General features: G+C 45.4%; 1 long non-coding RNA gene across 3 annotated transcripts; it reads left to right on the top strand.

Moving 5' to 3' along the window:
* Window positions 1-15109: 15109 nt before the first annotated feature.
* Window positions 15110-22124, top strand: LOC109751976 (uncharacterized). Of its 3 annotated transcripts, none has more exons than XR_002230236.4 (5): window positions 15110-16228; window positions 16556-18436; window positions 19863-20061; window positions 20765-20855; window positions 21780-22124. It is a non-coding gene; the product is annotated as an uncharacterized lncRNA (long non-coding RNA). The 3 variants fall into 3 exon arrangements; XR_006669834.2 differs by lacking the exon at window positions 21780-22124 and having other exon boundaries at window positions 16556-16702; window positions 16800-18436; window positions 20765-21770; XR_012202318.1 differs by lacking the exon at window positions 21780-22124 and having other exon boundaries at window positions 15110-16702; window positions 16800-18436; window positions 20765-21770.
* Window positions 22125-22912: the final 788 nt, after the last annotated feature.

Here is a 22912-nt window from a genome sequence, read left to right as displayed (position 1 = left end):
TCATTTTTAGGGGTCGACTTTCTCTGTAATTATCAAACTCCTCATAGACTTATAGATCTGTGTACACTCACAAACGCATTAGTCCCTTAACCTATAAGTCTTCAATACACCAAAATCACTAAGGGGCACTAGATGCACTTACACTACTATTCATCTAGCACTCTATCGGCTACTGTTCAACCTGCCCTCCACCGGTTACTGTTCAACCAGCCCTCCACGGGGTCCTATTCATCCACCCCTCCATGAGGTCTTGTTCATCCACCGGCTCGATCGATCGGGGTCCTATTCATCCAGCGGCAACGACCTCTACTGCCATGGGTTCCTGTTCATCCAACCCCACACCGGAAACTGTTCATCCAAACCCCCCCAACAACGCTCACTGTTCATCCAGAGGCAGCATCGATCGGCTTCAATTAGCAGCAATGGCGAAGGAATCACTCAGGTTCAGTTAACAGCAAGAGATCGATCGCTCGGTTCAGTAACGTAGCTAGTGTAATTGCTCGGGTTCAGTTAGAGCCCAACGCCTCGCTCGTGTTCAGTTAGAGCCCAACACCTCGCACACACGCGCGTACGTACGAGAGAAACGCGCATCGCTGACGATCGAGCGTAACCGGGAACTCCCCCGATATTTTCCTTGCCCTCGCTTCTACAACGGTTTTTTCCGTCATGGACGGCCTAAAGAATGTCATGCAGCTGCGTCTCCAGCCCGCCCATGATGAAAAGCCCATTTTCTGTCATTATTTTTTGTCATAGAAGTAGGAGCCCACCACATCTATGATGATACCGGGTTTTGTCACAATTATCGTCATAGAACTGTCATAAGCATGAGAGAGAGAAATTTCGTTCGACCCAAAATGTCACGGATGTGTCTTTTTTTTGTAGTGAAGGGGACAACCCCTTCAGCGATTTTGCCTGTGCACTTATTAGGCCCTACCCCGACGACGCTCCACATCGCGTTCGGGGCAGGCCCGGGTGCTTCTATCGGTGCAACAAACCCTGGTTCTGTTGCCGAACTGTGCACAGGCACAAGATCAAGATTGAAGCACCACCTCAAGTCAAAGATTGAAGATCCAAGAGATTTGAAGAACCTAACACGCAGCTCAGAGGGACCAAGATCAAGCCATAGGAGCAAGATATCAGCAAGAGAAGGACCTCCCTTGCCGAGCAGGTGAGCCCGGCAAGGGGCGAGGCCACCACCAGAAGCAAGCAACCAAGACTCCCCGGCAGAGCCTGTCGAGGCTCGCGGGGGCAGAACCACCCCGCCAACCACTCAGGCACGACCCACGTCGTCAATCAGTGCGGTGTCAAGCCGCAAGATGCTTAAGTGGCAGCCATTCGCCACATTGCGGCCATTTCCTATAGGAGAAACCCACAGGTGACACCTGTCCTGCGACGTGGCAAAAGAACAGGCGCGGGGCTGGCAGGATAGCCCGGCAGGCCTTGCCGGGCTGCCAGTGATGTGACACTGAGCGGCGCAGTTAATGCACCCTGTCAGCCCACAGAGTTAGGTATGATAGCACTGCTTGCTTTCATATTTGTGGATAATGACCACTTTGCCAATGTGGAGACCCCTTAATCTATAAAAGGAGGCCCATGGCACTCATAGGAGGGGTTAGAAGGTTGGAAAGTTGGTGAACCCAAGCCACCATACACACGTAGTCGCTACGACCCCGAGGCAAACCTTGCTGGGCAAGTGTACTACGCACCACCACACTCATTCCACCATCAATCCACCAAAGCAGGTGTAGGGTCTTATGCCTCACGGTGGCCCGAACCTGGGTAAATTGCCTGTGTGCTCTCTGTCGTGCTGCCGTGCGCTGATCTGCTCTTTGTGCAAGGCGACGTCCCCCCGCCGAACCAGCAAGGGGCCACCCGGTCCCATAGGTGACTGCGGATATCCCGCGACAGACAAAGAGTAGACGAGCGTGGGGCAGCACGACAGAGATCACGTAGGCATTTTTACCCATGTTCGGTCCGCCGTGAGGCGTAAAACCCTACTCCTACTTTGGTGGATTGATGGTCGAAAACGTGGTGGTGAGTCGTAGCACGCTGCCCGTCAGGGGTTTCCTCAGGGCGACTGTGGCTACGCGCGTATGGGGGTGTGAGTTATCCCACCTTATAACCCTTTCTACGGTTGGAGTGGGCCTCGTTTTATTGATCAAGGGGTCACCACAATGGCAAAGTGGTCATTATCCACTGATCAGATACCAAACAGTGCTATCATACCTAACTTTGTAGGCTGACAGGACGCATTAAATGCACTGCTCAACGTCACATCATTGGTTGCCCGGCAAGCCTTGCCGGGCTATCTCGCCAGTTCCATGCCTGCTCGCTTGACATGTCGCGGGACGGATGTCATTTCTAGGTATTTCCTGTAGGGAGAGGCTGCCATGGGGCGAATGGCTACCACTTAGTCACTTTGCGGCTCGACGCCGGACTGATTGACGACATGGGTCGTGGCGGAGTAGTTGGTGAGGTGGTTTTGCCTCCGTGTGTCCCGGTAGGCCCTGCCGGGACGTCTTGGAAGTCTTCTTTTGAGGGTGGCCTCGCCCCTTTCTGAGCTCGCCTGCCCAGCAAAGGAGGGCCTTCTCCTGATGGTATCTTGCTTCTCTGGCTTGATCTAGGTCCCTCTGATCTGCATGTTGGTCCTTCGAATCTCTTAGTCCCTTGTACTCTGACTTGGGTTGCTGCTTCAATCTCAATCCCGTGCCTGTGCACAGTCTGGGAAACAAACCCAAGGTTTCTTGCACCGATAGAAGCCCCCAGGCCTGCCCCAAACGTGATGCCGAGCTTCTTTGGGGTAGGGCCTAATATGTGCACATGCGGGGTTATTGAAGAGGCTGGTCTCTTGAGGTCTTCCTTGTTTCTTCATTAGCGTTGATTTCGGGCCAGTTTCCGGTTTCTCCGCACGTCGTGTAAAGCCAATAGTGGTCGGGCCACTCCAGTAATGGCCCGTGAATGATTTTAATGCACGGGGTAGAAACTGCCAATTCTCTCTTCCCACAATGCCCTTGTCCTTAGCCACGTATGCTACATGCATCGCGCGGGGTAGGTAACAGAGGCGCGTGGTGTGGGAGAGCATCAAGGCGAGGGCCCGGTCTTCTTGAATTGGCGGAGGAGGGCAGTGGCCACCCGTTGAGGGAGCTGCTTCCCTCCCTGTCCCGCCTATAAAAGGAGGGGTGGAGGGCAGAGTCATCCATCCTCGCGTCCCTTCTCCTCCGCTTTTTGCTTCTTGGTGGCTATGCTAAATAGAAGAGCCTGGGGCCAGCCCCCGGGCTCTTGGTTGAGGCTAGTGTTGCCTAATGCTGGTACTGGCGCTCGAGGAGTGACCCTGGTCCTTGCTGTCACAAATCTCTTGGTTCCTTCGAGGCTCGGCAGGGAGGCGGGGCTGGAGACCATTGGTAATCCCAGCACTGCCCCTCCCGTAAGTCTTGGGGCTGATGTCGACGAGAGGCGTGCCTTCCTGCCCGTCAAGGTGGGGAGCGGCGCGCCTCAATCCTCCTGGCCATCTCGGCCGCTGGCCGTCTCTCTGGGTGGCGCCGGCTGGAGTCCCGGCCTTCCCCTGGAATGATGTTGATGAAGACGAAGCCAGGCAAGAAGGAGAAGGCGGGAGGCAGACCGTCCGGTAGCAGCACGACTACATCGACGCGTTCATCTCGTACTGGCGACCTGCTGCCCGTCTGTCGGGCTCTTCCCCCTTTCCTCGGTGCTGTCATCACCATTTTCCCTCGGCTGCCGGGGAAAGTCTTGCGCCCCTTGTAACGCCCCCGGACAAACCGCCGTTGGTCGTTACTCCTGGCGGGATGTAGACTGGCCCCACAGATCAATACTAGTCTTTTCTACGCACTTTGTCCTCACTCGTGCACACCCGGGAGCAACTTCCTGGTCGGTCAGCCATCCTGAAATTACTCAAAGTTGAGTACGCTTATCTTTGGAGTTCTGTCCGAATGGGCTTCCGGAAAAGAAGGAATTCCTTATTGATATGAGTAGTCTATCATCCCTATTAAGCTAGGCTATCACATACACTCCAACTCAGTGGAACCGACGTCCTCGTCGGGCCACAGGATCGTTCCCTCTTGGCACATACGTCTGTGCATCCATTCTGGTACATGTGCCATGCCCTGTGCCACGACGGGTCATAAACGTCATGAACAACATGACCGTGCACATGTCCTCAAACATCCGTGTAACCGCGAGGGTCGGCACTGATACCAACTTGTAATGCCCCGGACACACCCGCTGGTGGTCATTACTCCTGGCGGGATCCAAGACTGGCCCCACAGATCAACACTAGTCTTTTCTGCGTACTTTGTCCTCACTCGTGCGCACCCGGGAGCAACTTCCAGGTCGGTCACCCATCCTGAAATTACTCCAAGCCGAGCACACTTTACTTTGGAGTTCACTCCGAATGGGCTTCCGGAAAAGAAGGAATTCCTTATTGATGTGAGTAGTCTATAATCCCTATTAAGCTAGGCTATCACACCCCTGGCGCTTCCGCTTCCCTCAGGGGTCTTCTTGCTGGGCCTCGGCGCCCTCCTCTGCCGGTGCCTCTGCTGGAGCTCGTCGTTTAGCACTGGCAGTGGTGACCAGGGGGGCCGCCGAGGTGCTCCGCACATCTTCCTCCTTCGCGGCCTCGCCACTCCCGATCTTGTCAGGATGTGCTCTTCAGCTCCTGACGGGGATCAAGGTGGCGTTGTGCCGGCGGGTCGCCCATCCCCTTCTCTTCCCACTGCACTACCTGGGATAAGAGGGACAGGGAGAGGACTTTACGGAGCACTTATCTTTTATCAATCTTAAATCTGTAGGCATTTGCCAAATTTTAATTCAAATAATGTAATCTCTCGAATCCCTGCTTGTACTCGTATCAGCAAATTAATGAAAAAGATGAACCTTGCCGGGAACCCGTGCATGTATATGTCCATGCAGAGCTGAGATGCCTCCTTAGTGTAAGTAAACAAGTTTTCCCCAGCAGGCTATCCTGTCGGCGCCCTTTTTGTCTGTCGGAGAGCTGTGTCTACTGGGAAAAAGACAAAGGGACCCCCCCCCCCCGCGCCAACTTCTTTTTACCAAAGGCCACTGCGACCATCATGACCGAAGCAATGATCGAGTCAAGGATGGGAGCACCTAAGTCTCAAAAGAGTGGCGAGGTTTTCTTATGCACAAGTTATATCTTACAGAACTCTAATGGACAGGAGATAGAACTTATCTGTTTGCTTGCCGGGGATCACAGTGCCGGGCGATCTTCTCAACTCCTTGTCAAAGTTCACGGCAGGAACCTGCCGCTTCATACAGATGAGAATGAATGCATGATGCGATCCTATCTACATGCATATGCAAATGCTCATGAAATGCTTATGCAGTGATCTTGGAATGCTCATGCATGCATGCAATCTTGGTCGTGGGGCCCCCACAGTGCTTCTTTATTTTCTCTTGCACAGGGTCATCGCCCTTGCTTATTACAAGGGGTTACATGCAGCTGAGGCAAGGCCTGTACCAAAGGGTGGCTGCTGGGCAAGGCCCGACAGCCACGCCTTACGAGTAGAACTTGTGGAGATGCTCCACATTCCATGAGTTTTGCAATTGAATGCCATCTCCGGTCTCCAGACGGACTGCGCCAGGTTTGGTGACTCATACTACACGGTAAGGGCCTTCCCACTTTGGTCACAAATTGTTTGTACCCTTGGCGGACTGAATGCGCCTAAGGACAAGGTCACCTTCCTCAAAACATCGGGCGTGAACCCTGCAGTTATGATAGCGATGCAACGCTTGCTGATAGCGTGGAGCACGCGTAGCAGCCTGGAGAAGAATCTCCTCGAGTAGCACAGCGTCGTCACGCCGGTGCTGATCTTGCACTACTTCATTATAGGCAAGCACCTGAGGCGACCCGTAAATAAGTTCCATGGGGATAACTACTTCTGCCACGTATACCACGGAGAAGGGAGTCTGCCTGGTAGCTCGGTTTGGTGTTGTTATGAGGGACTAGAGAACTACCAGTAGCTCCTCGATCCACCGCCTGCCGTGCTTCTGCAGCGTATCAAAGGTTCTCGTCTTGAGTCCATGCATCACTTCAACGTTCACAATCTCAGCTTGTCCATTGGCCCGGGGGTGTGCCACAGAGGCAAATGAGATCTTGCATCCGAGGGCATGAACATATTGCATGAAGGCGCGGCTCGTGAACTGGGTGCCGTTGTCAGTAATGATCCTTGCCGGAACTCCAAAACGACACACCAATTCTTTCAAGAACTTGATAGCTGACTGAGTGATACGTCTCCAACGTATCTATAATTTTTTATTGTTCCATGCTGTTTTATTATGAATCCTGGATGTTTTATAATCATTTTATATCATTTTTTGGTACTAACCTATTGACATAGTGCCAAGTGACAGTTGCTGTTTTTTCCATGTTTTTTTACATCGCAGGAAATCAATATCAAACAGAGTCCAAATGCCACGAAACTCCACGATGATTTTTTATGGACCAGAAGGAAGGCAATGGGCCCTGGTTGCACCTTGGGGGTGCCCCGAGGGGGGCACAACCCACCAGGGCGCGCCAGGAAGCCCAGGCGCGCCCTGGTGGGTTGTGCCCACCTCGGGTGCCCCCCGGACTGCCTCTTTGATCTATAAATACCCCAAAAATACCAGAACCCTAGGGGAGTCAACGAACTATTCATCTAGCCGCCGCAGAGTCCAGAACCTAGATACCATCATGGAGGGTTTCACCACTTACATTGGTGCCTCTCCGATGATGTGTGAGTAGTTCTTTGTAGACCTTCGGGTTTGTAGTTAGTAGCTAGATGGCTTTCTCTCTCTCTCGCTGAATTCTCAATACAATGGTCTTTTGGAGATCCATATGATGTAACTCTTTTTGCGGTGTGTTTGTTGGGATTTGATGAACTTCGAGTTTATGGTCAATTATATCTTTTTATATCCATGAAAGTTATTTGAGTTTCTTTGATCTCTTCTATGCATGATCTCTTATAGCCTCGTATTTCTTCTCCGATATTTGGGGTTTGTTTGGCCAACTTGATGTATTTATCTTGCAATGGGAAGAGGTGCCCGGTGGTGGGTTCGATCTTACGGTGCTCGATCCAAGTGACATAAATGGAAACTAAACGTATGTATCGTTGCTACTAAGGATAAAAAGACGAGATCTATATCTACCGCCATATAGATAAATGGATCTTGTCTACATCATGTCATCGTTCTTATTGCATTACTCCATTTTTCATGAACTTAATACACTAGATGCATGCTGGATAGCGGTCGATGTGTGGAGTAATAGTAGGAGATGCAGGCCGAAGTCGGTCTACTAATCTTGGACGTGATGCCTATGTAATGATAATTGCCTGGACATCTTCATAATTATTTGAAGTTCTATCAATTGCCCAACAGTAATTTGTTTACCCACCGTTTGCTATTTTTCTCGAGAAAATCCACTAGTGAAACCTACGGCCCCCTGGTCTTCTTTCTCATATATTTGCCTTGCGATCTACTTTTCCTTTGCATTTCTATTAAGATCTATTAAACCAAAAAATATCTTGCTGCGTTTTATATTTATTTATTTTATTTGGCGTTCGATCTATCAATCTACTAAAATTTACCTCACGTCCGCTTGCCTATCTTGAGGCGTCGTACCCCGGAAGGGATTGACAACCCCTTTAACTCGTCGGGTTGAGAGGTGTTGTTGTTTGTGTGCAGGTGTTGTTTATGTTGTGTTGCTTGGTTCTCCTACTGGTTCGATACCTTGTTTTCCTAACTGAGGGAAATACCTACCGTCGCTGTGCTACATCATCCTTCCCTCTCAGGGGAAATACCGACGTGGTTGTAGCTACCATCACTGAGCAATCACCTTTCTCACGGCAGTCACTTCCGGCCACTTTGTAAACTTGTCAATAGCAACAAACAAGAATTCAAAGCCCCCGATTGCTCGGGGGAAGGGGCCGAGTATATCGAGCCCCTAGACATAAAATGGCCATGATGGAGGGATTGTTTAAAGAGCTTGGACAGGCAGGTGGGTTTTCTTGGAATGGAACTGGCAGGCTTCACATTAGGTGACTAACTCAACCGCATCTTGGAGATTTGTGGGCCAATAGAATCCTTACTGGAATGCTTTCCCAACTAATGCCCTTGATCCAATGTGGGAGATGCACATGCCTTTGTGTATCTTAGCCAGCTGTTCCTTTCCTTCTTCCCGGTAGACACACTTCAATTTCACACTGTTGGGCCTCCTTCTATACAGAGTGTCATCGACAAACTGATACATACTGGACCTCTGGGCTACTCTTTCAGCTTCATCTTGGTCGCCGGGAAGCTCTCCGGTTTGGAGGAAGTGGACAATGTGCCTTGCGCAAGTTCTAGTGCTCCCCGGAGGGGGCGACAAGAAGCATGCCAGCTCCTGCACCTTGTAGCGAAAAAGCACCATCAGAATACATAATTCATTCTTGGGTTGATTCCTTGCCGGGGATAACTGTCTTTGTCACTTCATCATCAGGGATTGGCGTCCATTCTGCAATAAACTCTGCCAATGCCCTGCTCTGAATAGTCTATGTGCTCTCAAACATTATACCAAAACTGGATAACTCCAAAGCCCACTCCACTATTCTGCTGGTAGCCTCAGGGTTTCGGAGTATCCTTTGCAATGGGAAACAAGTGACAACCGTGATCGCATGGGCTTGGAAGTAGTGGCGCAGTTTCCTTGAGGCCATGATGAGACAAAAGATCAACTTTTGCATGCCAGAGTACCTCGATATATCCTTCCTGTAACAAGGAGCTCACGAAGTACACTGCGCGCTGCACCACTTTCTTCCTTGCCGCGTCCTTGGGGTTGCTCTCGCTGCCGTGCTCATTGCTGTCCGTATCATTCTCTGACTCTGCCGGTCCTTGCTCACTCTCTGCCTCATCCACTTCCCGCTGTGCTACCAAGGCTGCACTGACCACTTGGTTGGTTGCCGCTATGTACAGCAGCAACGACTCCTCTACAAGAAATATGTCAACTTGCGACCATCACTATTGGTCACTGAAATTAGCCCGGTCGACCTTCTTTGTGATATGTAAAAGGTCGTTGGTTCTTCGACCAAATTTTTGGTCACTAGCAGCCTCCCCAGGCCACGTAGGATCCAGCATGGCAAGCTGACATGGATAAGAATCAGCCCGGTCCAATACGGTGTTTATATGGGCCGAGCACATTAATTCAGCCCATTTATATTTTTTTCGCTGCTAATTTTGGTGAACTACACGGGCCAAGCCCTACAATTCGGCCTTTTTATTTTCTGGGCCATGGCCTTTTTGTACCAGCAGTTTTAGTTTTCTTTTTTTATAAAATGGGTCCATTAGTCAAACAGGTCCCACTTGTCAGGTTCTGATAAATGGGTCCCAACTATTAGGCTCAGATTCTTGATATTTCAATTTGACATCATATTTGAATTTCATAGTAAGAAAATAACCAGTATTTAAATAGGCAAGCAGAAAACACACATAATTATTCAAATAACAATAGCCAGATTCACTACAAGCTCTACAAATGACACGTAATACAAGCTCTAACATATACAATGCTTTACAAGCTCTACAAATGCAAAGCTCTACAGTACTTTACAAGCTCTCCAAGTAATGTTACAAGCTCTACAAGTGTTTTCTTCTTCAGCATGGAGCTCCTTCAACAGCGATCAAATGTCGGACTCACGGACAGACATAGTCAGGACTGGGCTGACAGAAATACAACATGCCTTCCACAGTCGCCCTGTTACATGAATCGGCTGAGAAGAATCAGAAAAACTGGAGCCAATATAATATGAACATTCCATTCAAAAAAAGTAGTAAAGGAGTAAAGGAAATTCTTTATATAATGATAAATAGATTTCAGCTAGTACCAAGCTTTTTTAGCCGAGCTAGTTAAAATGAGATATTCATACAAGACAATAGAGACTATATGAATATGCATGGCACAAGTGCAGGTCCTGGTTACTGGCTACACATGTAACACCAATAAATGGATAGAACAGTAACGGGAACAACTCCAGATTACACACAAAGCTCTATCCATAGTGCCAGCTATGGATAAAATCATGCACACTCCCAACAGAACTCAGTCACACAGTATAATTCTAACTATAATATAACCAAGAACTAAAGATTGTCACACAGTATAATTCTGACTATAATATAACCAGAGAACTAATGATTCTACGTACTTAGAACTCAACTAATAAGTGAGAATGATCTGATTGTATGCAAACAATATTTTTTTATTTCTTTATATTACTAAAACAGACATATCTTCCTTTCTGTGAAGAAGTCTGCTTCCTTCTTTAGTTAGTAGTAATAGTTCCATGCAAATCAACCGTGTGTGTATGCTTGATCATGGTCTGGAGATTACACGCATAGAGGAACAGAATCCTAAACAAAATAGTATCAAACAGCGGTGGGTGCTCAACTTATTTACCATACACAAGCAACACTTAAATCATAGCATGTGCATATACTTGTGTCACATCAGGGGGTTCAGAATGTACTCAACATAATCTAATAAAAAGGATTGGGAGCAGAGGGAGCAGAGGGAGAGGGAGGTGGAGATGGACGTGCTACGTGTTGCTGCGGTGGTGCCTTGAGCTCCTGCTGAAGCTACTCACTAACCTGCAGGACAAACAAGACCATGGGTGAGCTGCAGCACATGCACATACATTAAGTGAAGATAAGGAGAAGAACCTGGAAGAAGAGAGGTGCTCTGTCCTCCATCCGTGCACGTCCTCCTCCTCTGTGCCGATGTCAAACAGCCTCCGTTCGTCGCTTGCGAGAACCATGCGCGTTGGTTGGCCATGACGCTCTTGTCCTCTGCTGCACGGATGAAAATCAAAGAATCAGTACAGCTACACTGGCACATAATACAGACATGGTTCAGTTGAGATCTACTGAACTACATCATCACAGGAACGACGAGCAGTTTTAGATCTTAAAAACTAATGTTTCATGCATAGTCTTAGTGCTGCATCAAAGAATCAACTAAATTTGCTCTCAAGCATACAAACAAGGTTTAGGGAAAACCAAACATGAAGAAGCACTTATTGTGCAGGACACATAGCTATTTCATAAGCACTCAGTGTGGATATGTGTCCTAAATGTATTGTGCACAAAAAGGTGAGGCTCCCATCAGCCCAATATTATGACTACTACAGTTCCGATTTTGATAATAAAACTGACATGTGTGGACACTGCGGAGCAGCCGTGGAGTCTGACGGATCAACAAGCGTGTAACAACATAAACAACAATGCAGCAAGCGCAGGAAGATAAAGCTGCTCCATCCAATAGGACAGAAGCCACAACAACAAGTAGATCTACACAGATCATCCAAAAACTATACTAGGGGAGGGCGTTCCCAGCAAACTGCACGGGGTGAATCCATCCATCCGTCCACCAAACATAAGCAGGAAGCAGGGTACATTGACTCACGAGGCAAGCAAAGCAGAGCGGATGAGATGGGGAGGGGGATGGGGGCGGTTAATTAGTTACTCCACGGCTTAAACAACAATGGGGCGTGTCCTCCAGATGTGAGTTTTACACCAGTTAAGCATACACCCAATTATATGCTCTAACTTGCAATTTTGTCCATGGACATTCAGATCATAAGTGCACAAGTCAATCGATTTAATAGATACTTTCCCTGATGTAGGCTAACCTACATTCCACAGGGAAACGTATGCATTCGAACCAATACTAGTTTATATATACACATGGCTAATGAAACTGATTCCCCAATGGTTCATGAATAAATAAGAACACACACAGCTTAAACAACAACGTAAGCTAATACATGTCCCTTGAAAATCGTCATGTACCTACAAGCCGATTTGAAGGCTTTCTCCCCACAATGCAGGACCCAGTACATGGCTACCAACACCAGTGGATCAGAAAACGAAATGATGACTGCACCCATGGTAAGCAATCTTCTTTCCCCAAACAGCTGATGGATCAACAAGCGTGTAACAATATAAACAACAATGCACGAAGATGAAATTGCAACATACAATAGGACAAAAGCCACATCAGCAAGTAGATCTATACATAAACCATCTACAGATCACGTGAGGAGAAGCAAGCAGTTGAATAATCTACTAGGGGAGGCCGTTCCCAGCAAGCAAGCAAGCAGCACGGGGCAAATCCATCCATTCATTCGTCCACCAAACTAAGGGACAGACGCAAGGTACATTGACTCGCGTGGCAAGCAAAGCAGAGCAGATGAAACGGGCGAGAGGGGGGTCAAGCGGGCGCTTACTCTGGTTGTTGCGGGCGGTGAAGAGGTCGGTGCTGGTGGGGTCGCCGACGAGGCACTCGGAGACGCGGGTGCGGGCGGCGGGCGGGAAGAGAGGACGCGCGCGGTGAGGGTGTGGCTGTGCGTCTGCGGCAGCAGCTTGTCGATTGTGGTGAAGATGGGCTTGCGCAGCTGCACGGCGGGCTTCGTCACGGCGGCCGGGGCGGCGGGGGGCGGCGGAGGCGGAGGCCGCCTACGCCGGGGGGGGTGCGGGAGCGCTGCGGTTGGCGGCGGGGCGGGGCCGCCGCGGGTGGCGGTGGGGCGGGGCTTCGCCGTCGACATCTCCGGGTGCGGTCGTCGGAGGGGCTGCGGAGACGAGGCTGCGGTGCCGGTGATGGACTGCAGAGAGAAGGAGGAGGGCAGCGCTACCGAGCGCTAGGGTGGATCAGCAGCGGGTGGGTGGGGGTGGCGGCGGGGCATGCCTCGATCGGATCTGGGGGATCAAGGGGAGGGGCAGAGCCCGAGAGGGTGGGTCGGGAGTGTGTGGGTGGGGGTGGCGGCGGTGGGGTCGAGGAGGGTGGGTGGGTGGGTTAGGGTTTCGTTACTCGGGAGAAGCTCCACCGTTGGATGGGTGCGCGATAGACGGCCAATATTGCGTCCAATTTGATAATCTGCGTGAAGGTGCTTCCTCGCGTCTCATTGGTCGGCTGTCTCGCGCTTGAATTTCAAAAAATTGGACTCAAATCTCTGATTTTTTTAAAAACATAACAATGGCATAGTTCGTCAAAATGATCTCGTATTTGCATAAGTGTGCATCTTGAAATGGCAAACATTGTTGCCTAGAGCTTTAATTTTTATTACACAAAAAAATCTATTTTCCGAGTGCATAAATGGTTTTTTTTGTGTGACGAACCTACCAAATGTTTGTTCAAAAATAGCACCACTCCATTTCCTCTAAAATATTAGACCATATTTTATGTGAAATTGACCAAATAGTTGCATGTCAAAAGATTTTGATCCACCTCTCATGAAAAAAACAATTTCTATTTTTCAAGTGCCCAAAATGAGTTTTTTGTGAAGGACCTACCATATATTTCTTGCAAAAATGTACCAAATCAATTTTTTAAAATATTAGGCCATATTTAATGTACAATTGACCAAATGTTTGGCTATCAGAAGTTTTGATCCACCTCTCGTGAAAAAGACATGTTTCGGCCGATTCATCTGAAAGCGAGTCAAATTTGAACTGCAGCTGCCTCATAATTTGCTCTTTATTTTTTCCAAAAATCATTTCTAGGTACATAAGTATCTATTTAATCAGAGAAATACCAAAAAAAATCCAAGATTCAACAACTATCTAGGAACGGTCATTCCCGTCGTTTTGACCGGATTTTAAAACGGGCATAAAAAATTCAAATAAAATCAGAAAAAATGAAAACCTTCGCATTGTGTCATTACATGTGACCAAGTTACCAGGAAAAATAATAAACTTGTAATACGACAAATATTTTAAAAAAGTGTTCTCAGAACTGAGCTATCATGTGTGAAGATTCATGGCTTTCAACCCAAATGCTCAATCTTATGGCCACATTCATGGCATAGTTTGTTTAAATGATCTGCACAAGGATGCATATTGGAATGGCAAACAATGTTGACTAAGGAAGTTTTCTTCTTCTTTGCACGGAAATTTCATTTTCCATTTTTTGAGTGACCAAAATGAGTTTTTTTAGTGAAGAACCTTCCAATATTTGTTGCCAATTTGGACCAAATCATTTTTTATTAAAAATTACAAATTTGGAATACAGAAATTATTTCAAAACAGTATTCTTAGAAATAAGGTATACATACTTAACATTTTTTAAGTGCATCATTAACATTTTTAATAAATGTTTTCATGCCTAAGTTTTTGAACAAATGTCTACATTTTGTAACACACATTGTACATATTGTTTATATATGTTTAACATTTTTCAAATACATGATTTTATAGGCGTGAAACTTTTCAAATAGACATTTTTTGTTGTTTTTGAAATACATGATTAACCTTTTTCGGAAATACATGTTGAACATTTTTACACATTTTTAATATGTTTGAAATGCTTGATTAATAGTTTTTAAATGCAAGTTTTTCTAATACACGGTCAACATTTTTTTCTCTACACAATCTAACATTTTCAAATGCTCCACTAACAATTTTCGAATACAAGATTAAGAGTTTTTAATACATGGTCAACATTTTCTCAAAGCTTTATTAACATTTTCAACTATTTTGTTAACATTTTTTTGGTAATATTGATCCGAGGTCATACGCAATATTGATGGTGCAATTACATTTTAGACTATTCATTTTTTGTTTGAACTCCCTTTATTTTTTGAGATAGATTTGAACTCCCACTATTTTATGTGGGCTCAAAGTTGTGGGAAGCCCACATTTGCCACGCGATAGACCTTTGACAAGCCCATCGGCTGTCGGCCCAGTCGACACAATGAAATTGTTAAAACAAAAAAATCATGTGGCCTTGTCCAAAAAGGCCCAGGCGCAGCAACTTTCCTTGTGCTTTAAGGGGATTGTGTGAGATAGGCTAACACCAGCGATCAGGTGGTGTGGTGGTATGGCTCGATCGCTAGGAAGGGGGGTGCGGGTTCGACTCCCTCCATTGCCATATTAAACCCATTAATAGTCACGTAAATGGCGGTCGCTGGCGCATGGCACGTCCACAGATACGACAAAAAGATAGATCGCGCAGGCTACGCAGGCGCAGGCGTATTGGGGAAAAGAGAGGGAGAGAAAGGGAGCTCGTCCTCCCCCACATGCCGCCTCCTCGTCACCCCAATTCCCCCCCCCCCCCCCCCCCGTGCCGCCTACTCGCCCTCATCTCCTACCCGTCCGGCTCGTCGGAGCAGCGGCCGGCAGAGAGCTGCGGTGGTCCGCACTGCAGAAGCAGTAGCGGCCGATGGCGGCGGACACGATGGCCGTCATGGGCAGAGCAGCGCGGTGGCCGGGTGCCATCTGGAGAGCCGGTGGCCGGTGGTGCGCGATCTGGGCGATTTGGAGGTGAGGCGACAACGTTGACTAGGACGTCGATGGAAATCTTCATCGTGCCGCTCGGAGAGGAGCTCGTCCGCCTCGTCGACGATCCCCTCTTCTCGACGGATCCGCGATGGAGGTGCTCAAGGAGGAGCTTCTTCTCTGGATGCCATGGAGATCGTCAAGGTGCTCCCCCACTCCCCCTCCCTCTGTCTGGGTATTTGTACTGACCGCCTCCGGCTCGAGCAAGGATCCGCTGCACCTCCGTCCTCGCAGCGCCTGAGATCACTGGCCCGAGCAAGGTGCCACCGAGCACTGCTCCTAGGTCCTCGCAGCTAAGACACATACCCTCTACAGTTAGATTGGTACAATGATCTCTGACTTGGATACTTGTGCTACATCTGAATTTTGCAAGTAATTGAAAATTTGATCTCTCCTGTTGTAATGCGAACTAGAAAGGTGGGTATCTTAATTCAGAATGTTATTAGAATCTTATGGACTGCCATTTACTTGCACAACATATGCAGTCATTTTATTTGATCCTTCACTGTCATATCACGTCAGGCTGGGGGAATTGTAACAGGAAAAAACCTAGGTTGTCTCTTCTGATTGCAATGATTTTAGCCTACGATTTTCATTTGATTGATGTTCTGAAGTAGCTTACTCAAGTCCAGGTTCTCCAATGATGTGCAGAACTCTTGCAGGCACCTTTGTAATTGCAAAAATTAAGACAAGCTATGAAGGGACCTTTTCTTGATCCCTTCATAGCTTGTCTTAATTTTTGTTACGAATCTGTTCTCGCACTAATATCATATCATGCTAAATGTGAAACCCAGCTACATGAACTATAATTTCTCATATCAAAAGAGTCCAGAAGGGAAGCTACCCAATATTATGTTAGGCACTTTGTCATGGTTCGTCCTCAGAAGCTTCTATACATCGCCATTGGTAGTTGGTACGTATTTTGGATCTTTGTTATGGAGGGACTCTCTCGCTGATATTTTCCATTTGATGTAATTCATATGGTTATATACTCTGGTTTAGTGGTTGAAATTAGGACTGCTAAATATACTTAACTCGGTTACTCATTAGGAGTGCCAAATATACTTTATCATGCAGAACTTCTTGCCATCATACAACTATGTAATATATATATACGATAATATGATAGTTCGTGCTGATGTTTACACTCGCATGATGGTTTACTTTAGTATTGTAATTGAAGTTACTCATTAGTGTCTTGGTTATACTGAAGTTTGCCATCTTTTTGAAATATATGCAGTTGACTGTTGCAAGGACACGAACCATATTACAGTTGCAAAAGAGAATTCACTTAAGATATTATCATCGGGTTTGAAAGAAAGATGTTGCATGGCCCTCTTGTTTCAATTCTGTCCTGGTAGTGATTCAGAGGGCACTGCCATCAAAGGTAATGAATCTCCATTTTGGTTTTTGGTATTCTTCTCAGGTATATAATAAATTGTTCGGTTCCTCCAATTTTCTTCTTATTATTTTTCTAAACACAGTCGCCCCTTCCCCAGTTCTGTAAGGATATGCGGTTTCTGTTGATGGCCTCGTGGCTGATTGCATCTTGACGGAACACAATTTCATCAATAAATATGTCCGTGTTGCTAGCCTGAGAATTAGCTTGTTTGGTAGTTGACTCATGATAGTTCTTTTCCTTTTAAACTGATTTTTGATCAGTAGTTCATAAACCATGTACAAGATTGAGAGATTAAATAAAGAGCTAGGCTGAGGTTTCACCGCTCAGCCTATCAGTTTGTGTTTGGCTGATAGAAACAATATTGTTTGGTTTATACAATGATTACCTGACAAGTTCATCTTCCTCTTTGCAAATATTACATAATAAGTAATGGGACTGCTATCTTTAATTCTCTCATGGCAATCAGGCTAGGCACATACAAGAGCGCACACGTCCGCCTTAGGAGTAAGAGGCGTGTGACATGTGTTTTAGTTTCTAATAGAAACACAAAATATGTCTATTTTGCTCGTTAGATAATTATTTTTATTGTGTGCGCGTGTTGCACACTCATGTCATGACCGTGAATGGAAGTGCACAAAGCAACTGCATTATGACCCGATGTTTTAATTTATAGCACCTATTGGTCTGGTAAGATATACGTTGTTACAAATACAGAAATCCAACACAATAATGTGCGGGATAATAGCGCCTCCTTGCGCGTTCCACCTCATCGTTTTTTACTGTGCTAGCGAGAGAGAGAAAAACTGAGAGGGTAAAAAGGGGTGGACGCTACCTAGCGGGGACGCAATTGGGCGAGAGGAGGAGGAGGAGGCACTTCTCCTGCTAGATCCATGGCCATCACGTCGCTATCGACATCCACCCTCCTCAACAGATCGATCGATCGGACGTCGCCATGATGTCTCTCTTTGTTGTGGATTCATGCGTGTTTTTTGTTCAATCCAACCCTTACTGCAGGGCCTAGCGAAGGGAATGAAGAGGCACACCCTCAGCCACGACTCTGTCCTTCAGCTACAAAAGCTAGATAGATTGTAATCAGTTGCGTGATTGAAACAACATTTAGGTCATCACAAAGGGCTCAAAATGTTATTAAGCCAAAACATTGATTTTGTGTTATTACAATGTTATGTATTAGTGATGTGATGTGATTCGCCATGTCCAACTCATCCATTTGGATCTAAGTTCAATTGGCTAAAAAAGAAGCTAGATTTGGTACAAGTCTTTTTTGGGAGATATGCCCATGATAATCGTAGTAATCTTAGTTCTTGGCCTTTCATTTGGAAAAAAGCTAGATCTATTCATGATAATCGTAGTTCTTACCTTTCATTATTTATCTTTAGGTATGCAAAGAAGTTGGCTTTGGTACAAGTCTTTTTTGGTAGATTAGTTACATTGAAATTCGATAAATATTTGCTGAATATCCAGTATCACAAGAATCCTTGTATTAGCTTGTTTCCAAATGCTTAGTTTTATGAGAGGAGGATTTTAGATGTTTCAAATGTCCTGCCTCCTAGCTATAACAAGGATTATACATGCCTCTTGTTTGGCAGCTACACTCTTATAAATGACAGGATGGAAGGGAAGACAAGGAGGGCACAAGAAACAGTCGACGAAACATGGTTGAAGTTGTTGTTCTGCACCTCATCCAAACCATCTTTAGATGTATGTCTTGAGCTGAACCCTCACTTTTCTTGCAACCTTGGTATATCATGCCTCGATGTCCTTGGTAGTTATTAATTTGTTTCTATATTAAGTGACTTCGCTGATATAACATGGCATCTTTAGAAGCTTATAGGGTCTTCCTTTCATGTATTACATGTCGCATAACCTTCATTGATAGAAAGGTGATCACGCAATACTTTGTGTTAAACAATCCAGTTGTTACCTGTGTATATCTTGTGTTTTGTTAACTCCATCAATCTGGGTTTATGAAAATCCAGTTCCCTGCGTATATTTGTCAGCAAGTCCACTGTCATCTATTTCCTTATTTAATACCCCCTCCGTTCCAAAATAGATGACCCAACTTTGTATTAACTTTGTACTAAAGTTAGTACAAAGTTGAGTCATCTATTTTGGAACGGAGGGAGTAGATAATGTTACATATTTTTTTGCAAAACTGAGAACATTAAGTAGATGACATGAAAGATGAAACATAGCTCTATGAGAGTTGTTGGCCACTACATGTACTCCCTTTTTGGTTGTATTTTCTTTTACCTTCAGAGCTGAAAAGTGATGTTGTGTCAGTTGTAAGCTGATACAGAATCAACTTCAGTTTGCTAAAGAAAATTCTCCTTCTCTTTTTGTTTAATGCCGATCTTTATAAAGCACATGTGATGATGTTTAATCAGTTTGACTTTGACCATACTTTCATGTGCTCCCTCTAGGTGTTCTTTTCTTTTCCTCCTTATCATTTTGTTAGTAGTTTTGGTTGTAGTTTTTTCCTGTTTTTGACAGTACCTTGGGTGGCTGCCAAATTTGCACAATTTTGTAGCATTTTTGAACCCATGCTTGAGAATTTTTTTTAAGTTGGTTCGGATATGCGCATTTAGTGTACTGTAATGCAAACCACATGTATGCATATTAGTCTGATATGACTCATGCTTGTTGTCCAAGGAGTACTGAGTTTATTGCATATACATTTTCTTTATAACATGTGGCTTTTTGTGTGGTCATGAACAAATGTGTGTCTACTTCTTGGAGTCATCCATGTGGTTCACTTGTCTCTGTTACGTTGTTTGTAATTATGATTTGCAAGGGCATGTGCTATTTTGCCTCATGCGTCTCTCTCGCGTCCCTCTCGTCGTCGGCTTTGTGCCTCACGATTCCTGATTAGAGAAGATTGGGAGAATGTAATTATGTCAGTTCAATTGGAGATCAGGCTGATGGTGATTACTGTTTAGGACAGAATGTCATTATCTCAGTACAATTAGAGAACAGGTGGATTGTGCATGAACCGATTAGTTGTGGAGTTTTAGGAAACAAAAGAGATGTCTTTTTGTGCCTGATTGTGAGTTTTTTTGGTATGAAAAACATGTACGATGAACTTCTTTACTGAAATAATAGTTACTTGTTTCTTTTCTATGTCTAGAAATGCTCTTACTATGCACTAGAAGCGCGCATCGAGAATGCGCAGATCTACTCGATGCACACTTCTGATGGATCAGTGCCTTCACCTCTTATAGTTTGTTCACCACATGATATGCCAAACACAATTTTTTATGGAATCTGGATGGTGTTGCGCCTCGGCTTTGCGAGGAACAAGGCGGTGCGCTCATGTTGTCTCCTTGGTATGGCCCCTCTCACTTCTGCGGCATTTATCTCAACTTATAAATATCCCGCGTTCTTAAGCTTTTGGCCATACTCAATTCTTTTGCCTATTTTCAATGGAAACATCCGATCGGCATATCAGGGCTTGTTAATCTTGCAATGAGGCGCAGACCGATGGGCACTACAGCAGTATAATAGAAGACAAAGGTCCTGATAGAGTATAAGTAGTTCATTAATTGAATATATTCAGGGGTGATATGCCTTGCATTATGTTTGGCGCATGCATGTGTGGAACACTGTATGTCCAGTTGCTGATGATAAAAAACCAAGGTAATTGTAACTAAGCTAGATGAACTTACTGGCAAAGTATATCACCTGAAAGGATGGCAACCACAAACCTGATTTCTATGCGAAGCAAGCTTTATCAAACCCTTGAATGTAATGTATGAGATCTGTCTGGCATATAAACAATGCATTTGCTGCAATAAAAGAAATCTCTTAAATCTTCTTGAAGGATGTAAGAAGAACCTAAAATATCAGTCTTTGTGTTGTATCCAAGTCATTGGATTGGAAATGGTTAGAAAACTATCAGATGATTTTAATTGTACACTATCCAATAGACGTAACAAGACTAGGTACTTAGGTTGGTCAATATAACTCATTCTGTCATTCTATCGACTATAACTATTAATTATGATTCATTTCAATCATGTTTATACACAGGAAGCTTGTGCTGATAAAAGTCCTATGTCAGCTGATGGAGCACGTGCAGGTTCAAGTTTGTTTAAGATCATTGTGGAGTCATATTTGAAGGGTACAAACCTTTTCATTTGAAGTTGCCCTACCCTCGAAGACATTGATAATTATGCTTATAGAGTGTTTCATCCGTTGTTCTCATGTTGTGCTACATACTGACTGCGCTTCTTTTCTTTTACATAGTTGCTATTGATTCTGCATTTGAGGATAATGATGATGCTGAAAACTTTCGTGTTTCTGTTTCAAGTATGTTGAAATTTTTAATAAATATTTCCTATTCAGAGCACCCTCCACTTCGTGGCTCCTTCATTTATACTAATGAAGTACTTCTTGGTGCACAATGTGATGAGCAATTGGCCTTGTATGCTCTGATTGCACACGTAGCTGCTGACACCGCCATACCCTTGAGCAATTGTTTTCTGAGCGATTTGCATGGCTAAGTCAGGTCTCCTTCTTAGCTTCATCTTGTGACTTATCTTGGTTCAAAATCACCTATGTGTCCCTGCTATAATAGCCTTCATTCCATGATAATGATCCCACTCATACATTGGAGAAGATGTATTGGCTGTTTTCTTAGCTAAAAACAGTGAGAGAATCTCTCACTATGGCATTTCAATTAAATAAATTAATGACTGTACATCAAGATTACCAGCCATGTCCTAATTTATTCAGGCGAAGGAGAAACACTGCTTGTAGATAATTCAAAGCTTCCTTCTTTGTACTTATGTTTTCAATTTTTTGATAAACTATTTGCAGTTCCATCTACTTCTCATAGTTTCTGCAATTCTCAAATTCGACTTGTGTTATAGGCTTTAGTCCTTATAACATATGGTACTCGATTGATCATCGTGTATATTGTGTAAACATAAAATGATGCACTGAATGCAGTATGCTCTTTCCAATTGTTATTGTGTTTTTCCCTATCCGCTAAGATAAAAATCACACCTCTCAAAGTTTTAACATTTAGTTATTTTTGTCACAGATTTCTGAGGCTTTACAGTATGGATTCACCAATGCAGTTGAAGTAGCTCAACATCCTGTAGTTACATTTTTCATGGTAGTAATGTTTGCCTAATGGTGGCTTAATAGAGCTAGATGTTTGCTAGAATACATTACACGCCTCATTTTATACCTGTTAATGTATGTGTCATCGCATGTTCATAGAAATGTAGTGTGCTAATGAGTTTAGTTTGTAAGCTATCCTATTGTACATGTCATGGAGCTGACAAAAACGACTGCCAGATGAGTGTGTCCTACCCTGGCCTGAGCAATACATAGTACAAGGACAGTACATGGTATATATAGGAAAGTGAAAGAGGCACATCCTACCCGGCACCGCCCCAACTTCCTCTCAGGCGGCGCACCAAGGGTGCGCCCCAACTACTAGTTTTTGTTCCATTATTCACCACTACTCCACCGTGTCACTCTTGCATCTTTGAGGGTCTTGGGTCCCCATGTCAGTCTTGCATGTAAGGTAGGCGGGTCCTGCATGTCAGCAGGGTGGCCCAGCATGGCGGGTTTGACTCGCCAGCAAGCCGGGTGGGGGTTGGGTCAGCTGAGTCTGGTTCAACCATATGGAAAATTGACACATAAGCAAAAATGACACCTCAGCAGGACACATGTGCAAAATTGGTATAAAAAAAGACAACTAAGCACGACACATCAGAAAAAGTGATGAGATGGCGCCCAGTCATAGCAATGCACCACAATTTGCAAGGTCATGACCAATTTAGATTGGTTGTAACCGACGAATATAAGGCAGTGGACCAGTGATGTCTGCTTTGCAACCATTTCGTGTAAGGAAATTGCGACCTTTCTGACAAAAATGGTCGTTATGGTTTAGGGTTTGTAACCCCTCAAACAGCTTTTGACCAATTGGTCTGAAATGGTCGTAGATTTACGACCAATTCTTCCAGGTTCACTGACAGAAGGTCACAAGTTGACATATTTCTTGTAGTGCTCCTGGGGTTTGGGAGAAACCAGGGTAGGCACAGAGGACAAGTAGGCCCTCATCTCTTGCAAAGTTGCATCTACTTCCGGGGACCACTTCGTGGGCCCTGCCTTCTTCAAATTTTTGAAGAACGGCAGGGCGCGCTTGGCAGACTTGGAGATGAA

This window comes from Aegilops tauschii, chromosome 2, assembly GCF_002575655.3.
Source record: "Aegilops tauschii subsp. strangulata cultivar AL8/78 chromosome 2, Aet v6.0, whole genome shotgun sequence".
Lineage (NCBI taxonomy): Eukaryota > Viridiplantae > Streptophyta > Magnoliopsida > Poales > Poaceae > Aegilops > Aegilops tauschii.
Note: the sequence above shows the minus strand (reverse complement) of the source record. Positions and strands in the feature narration are given on the sequence as shown.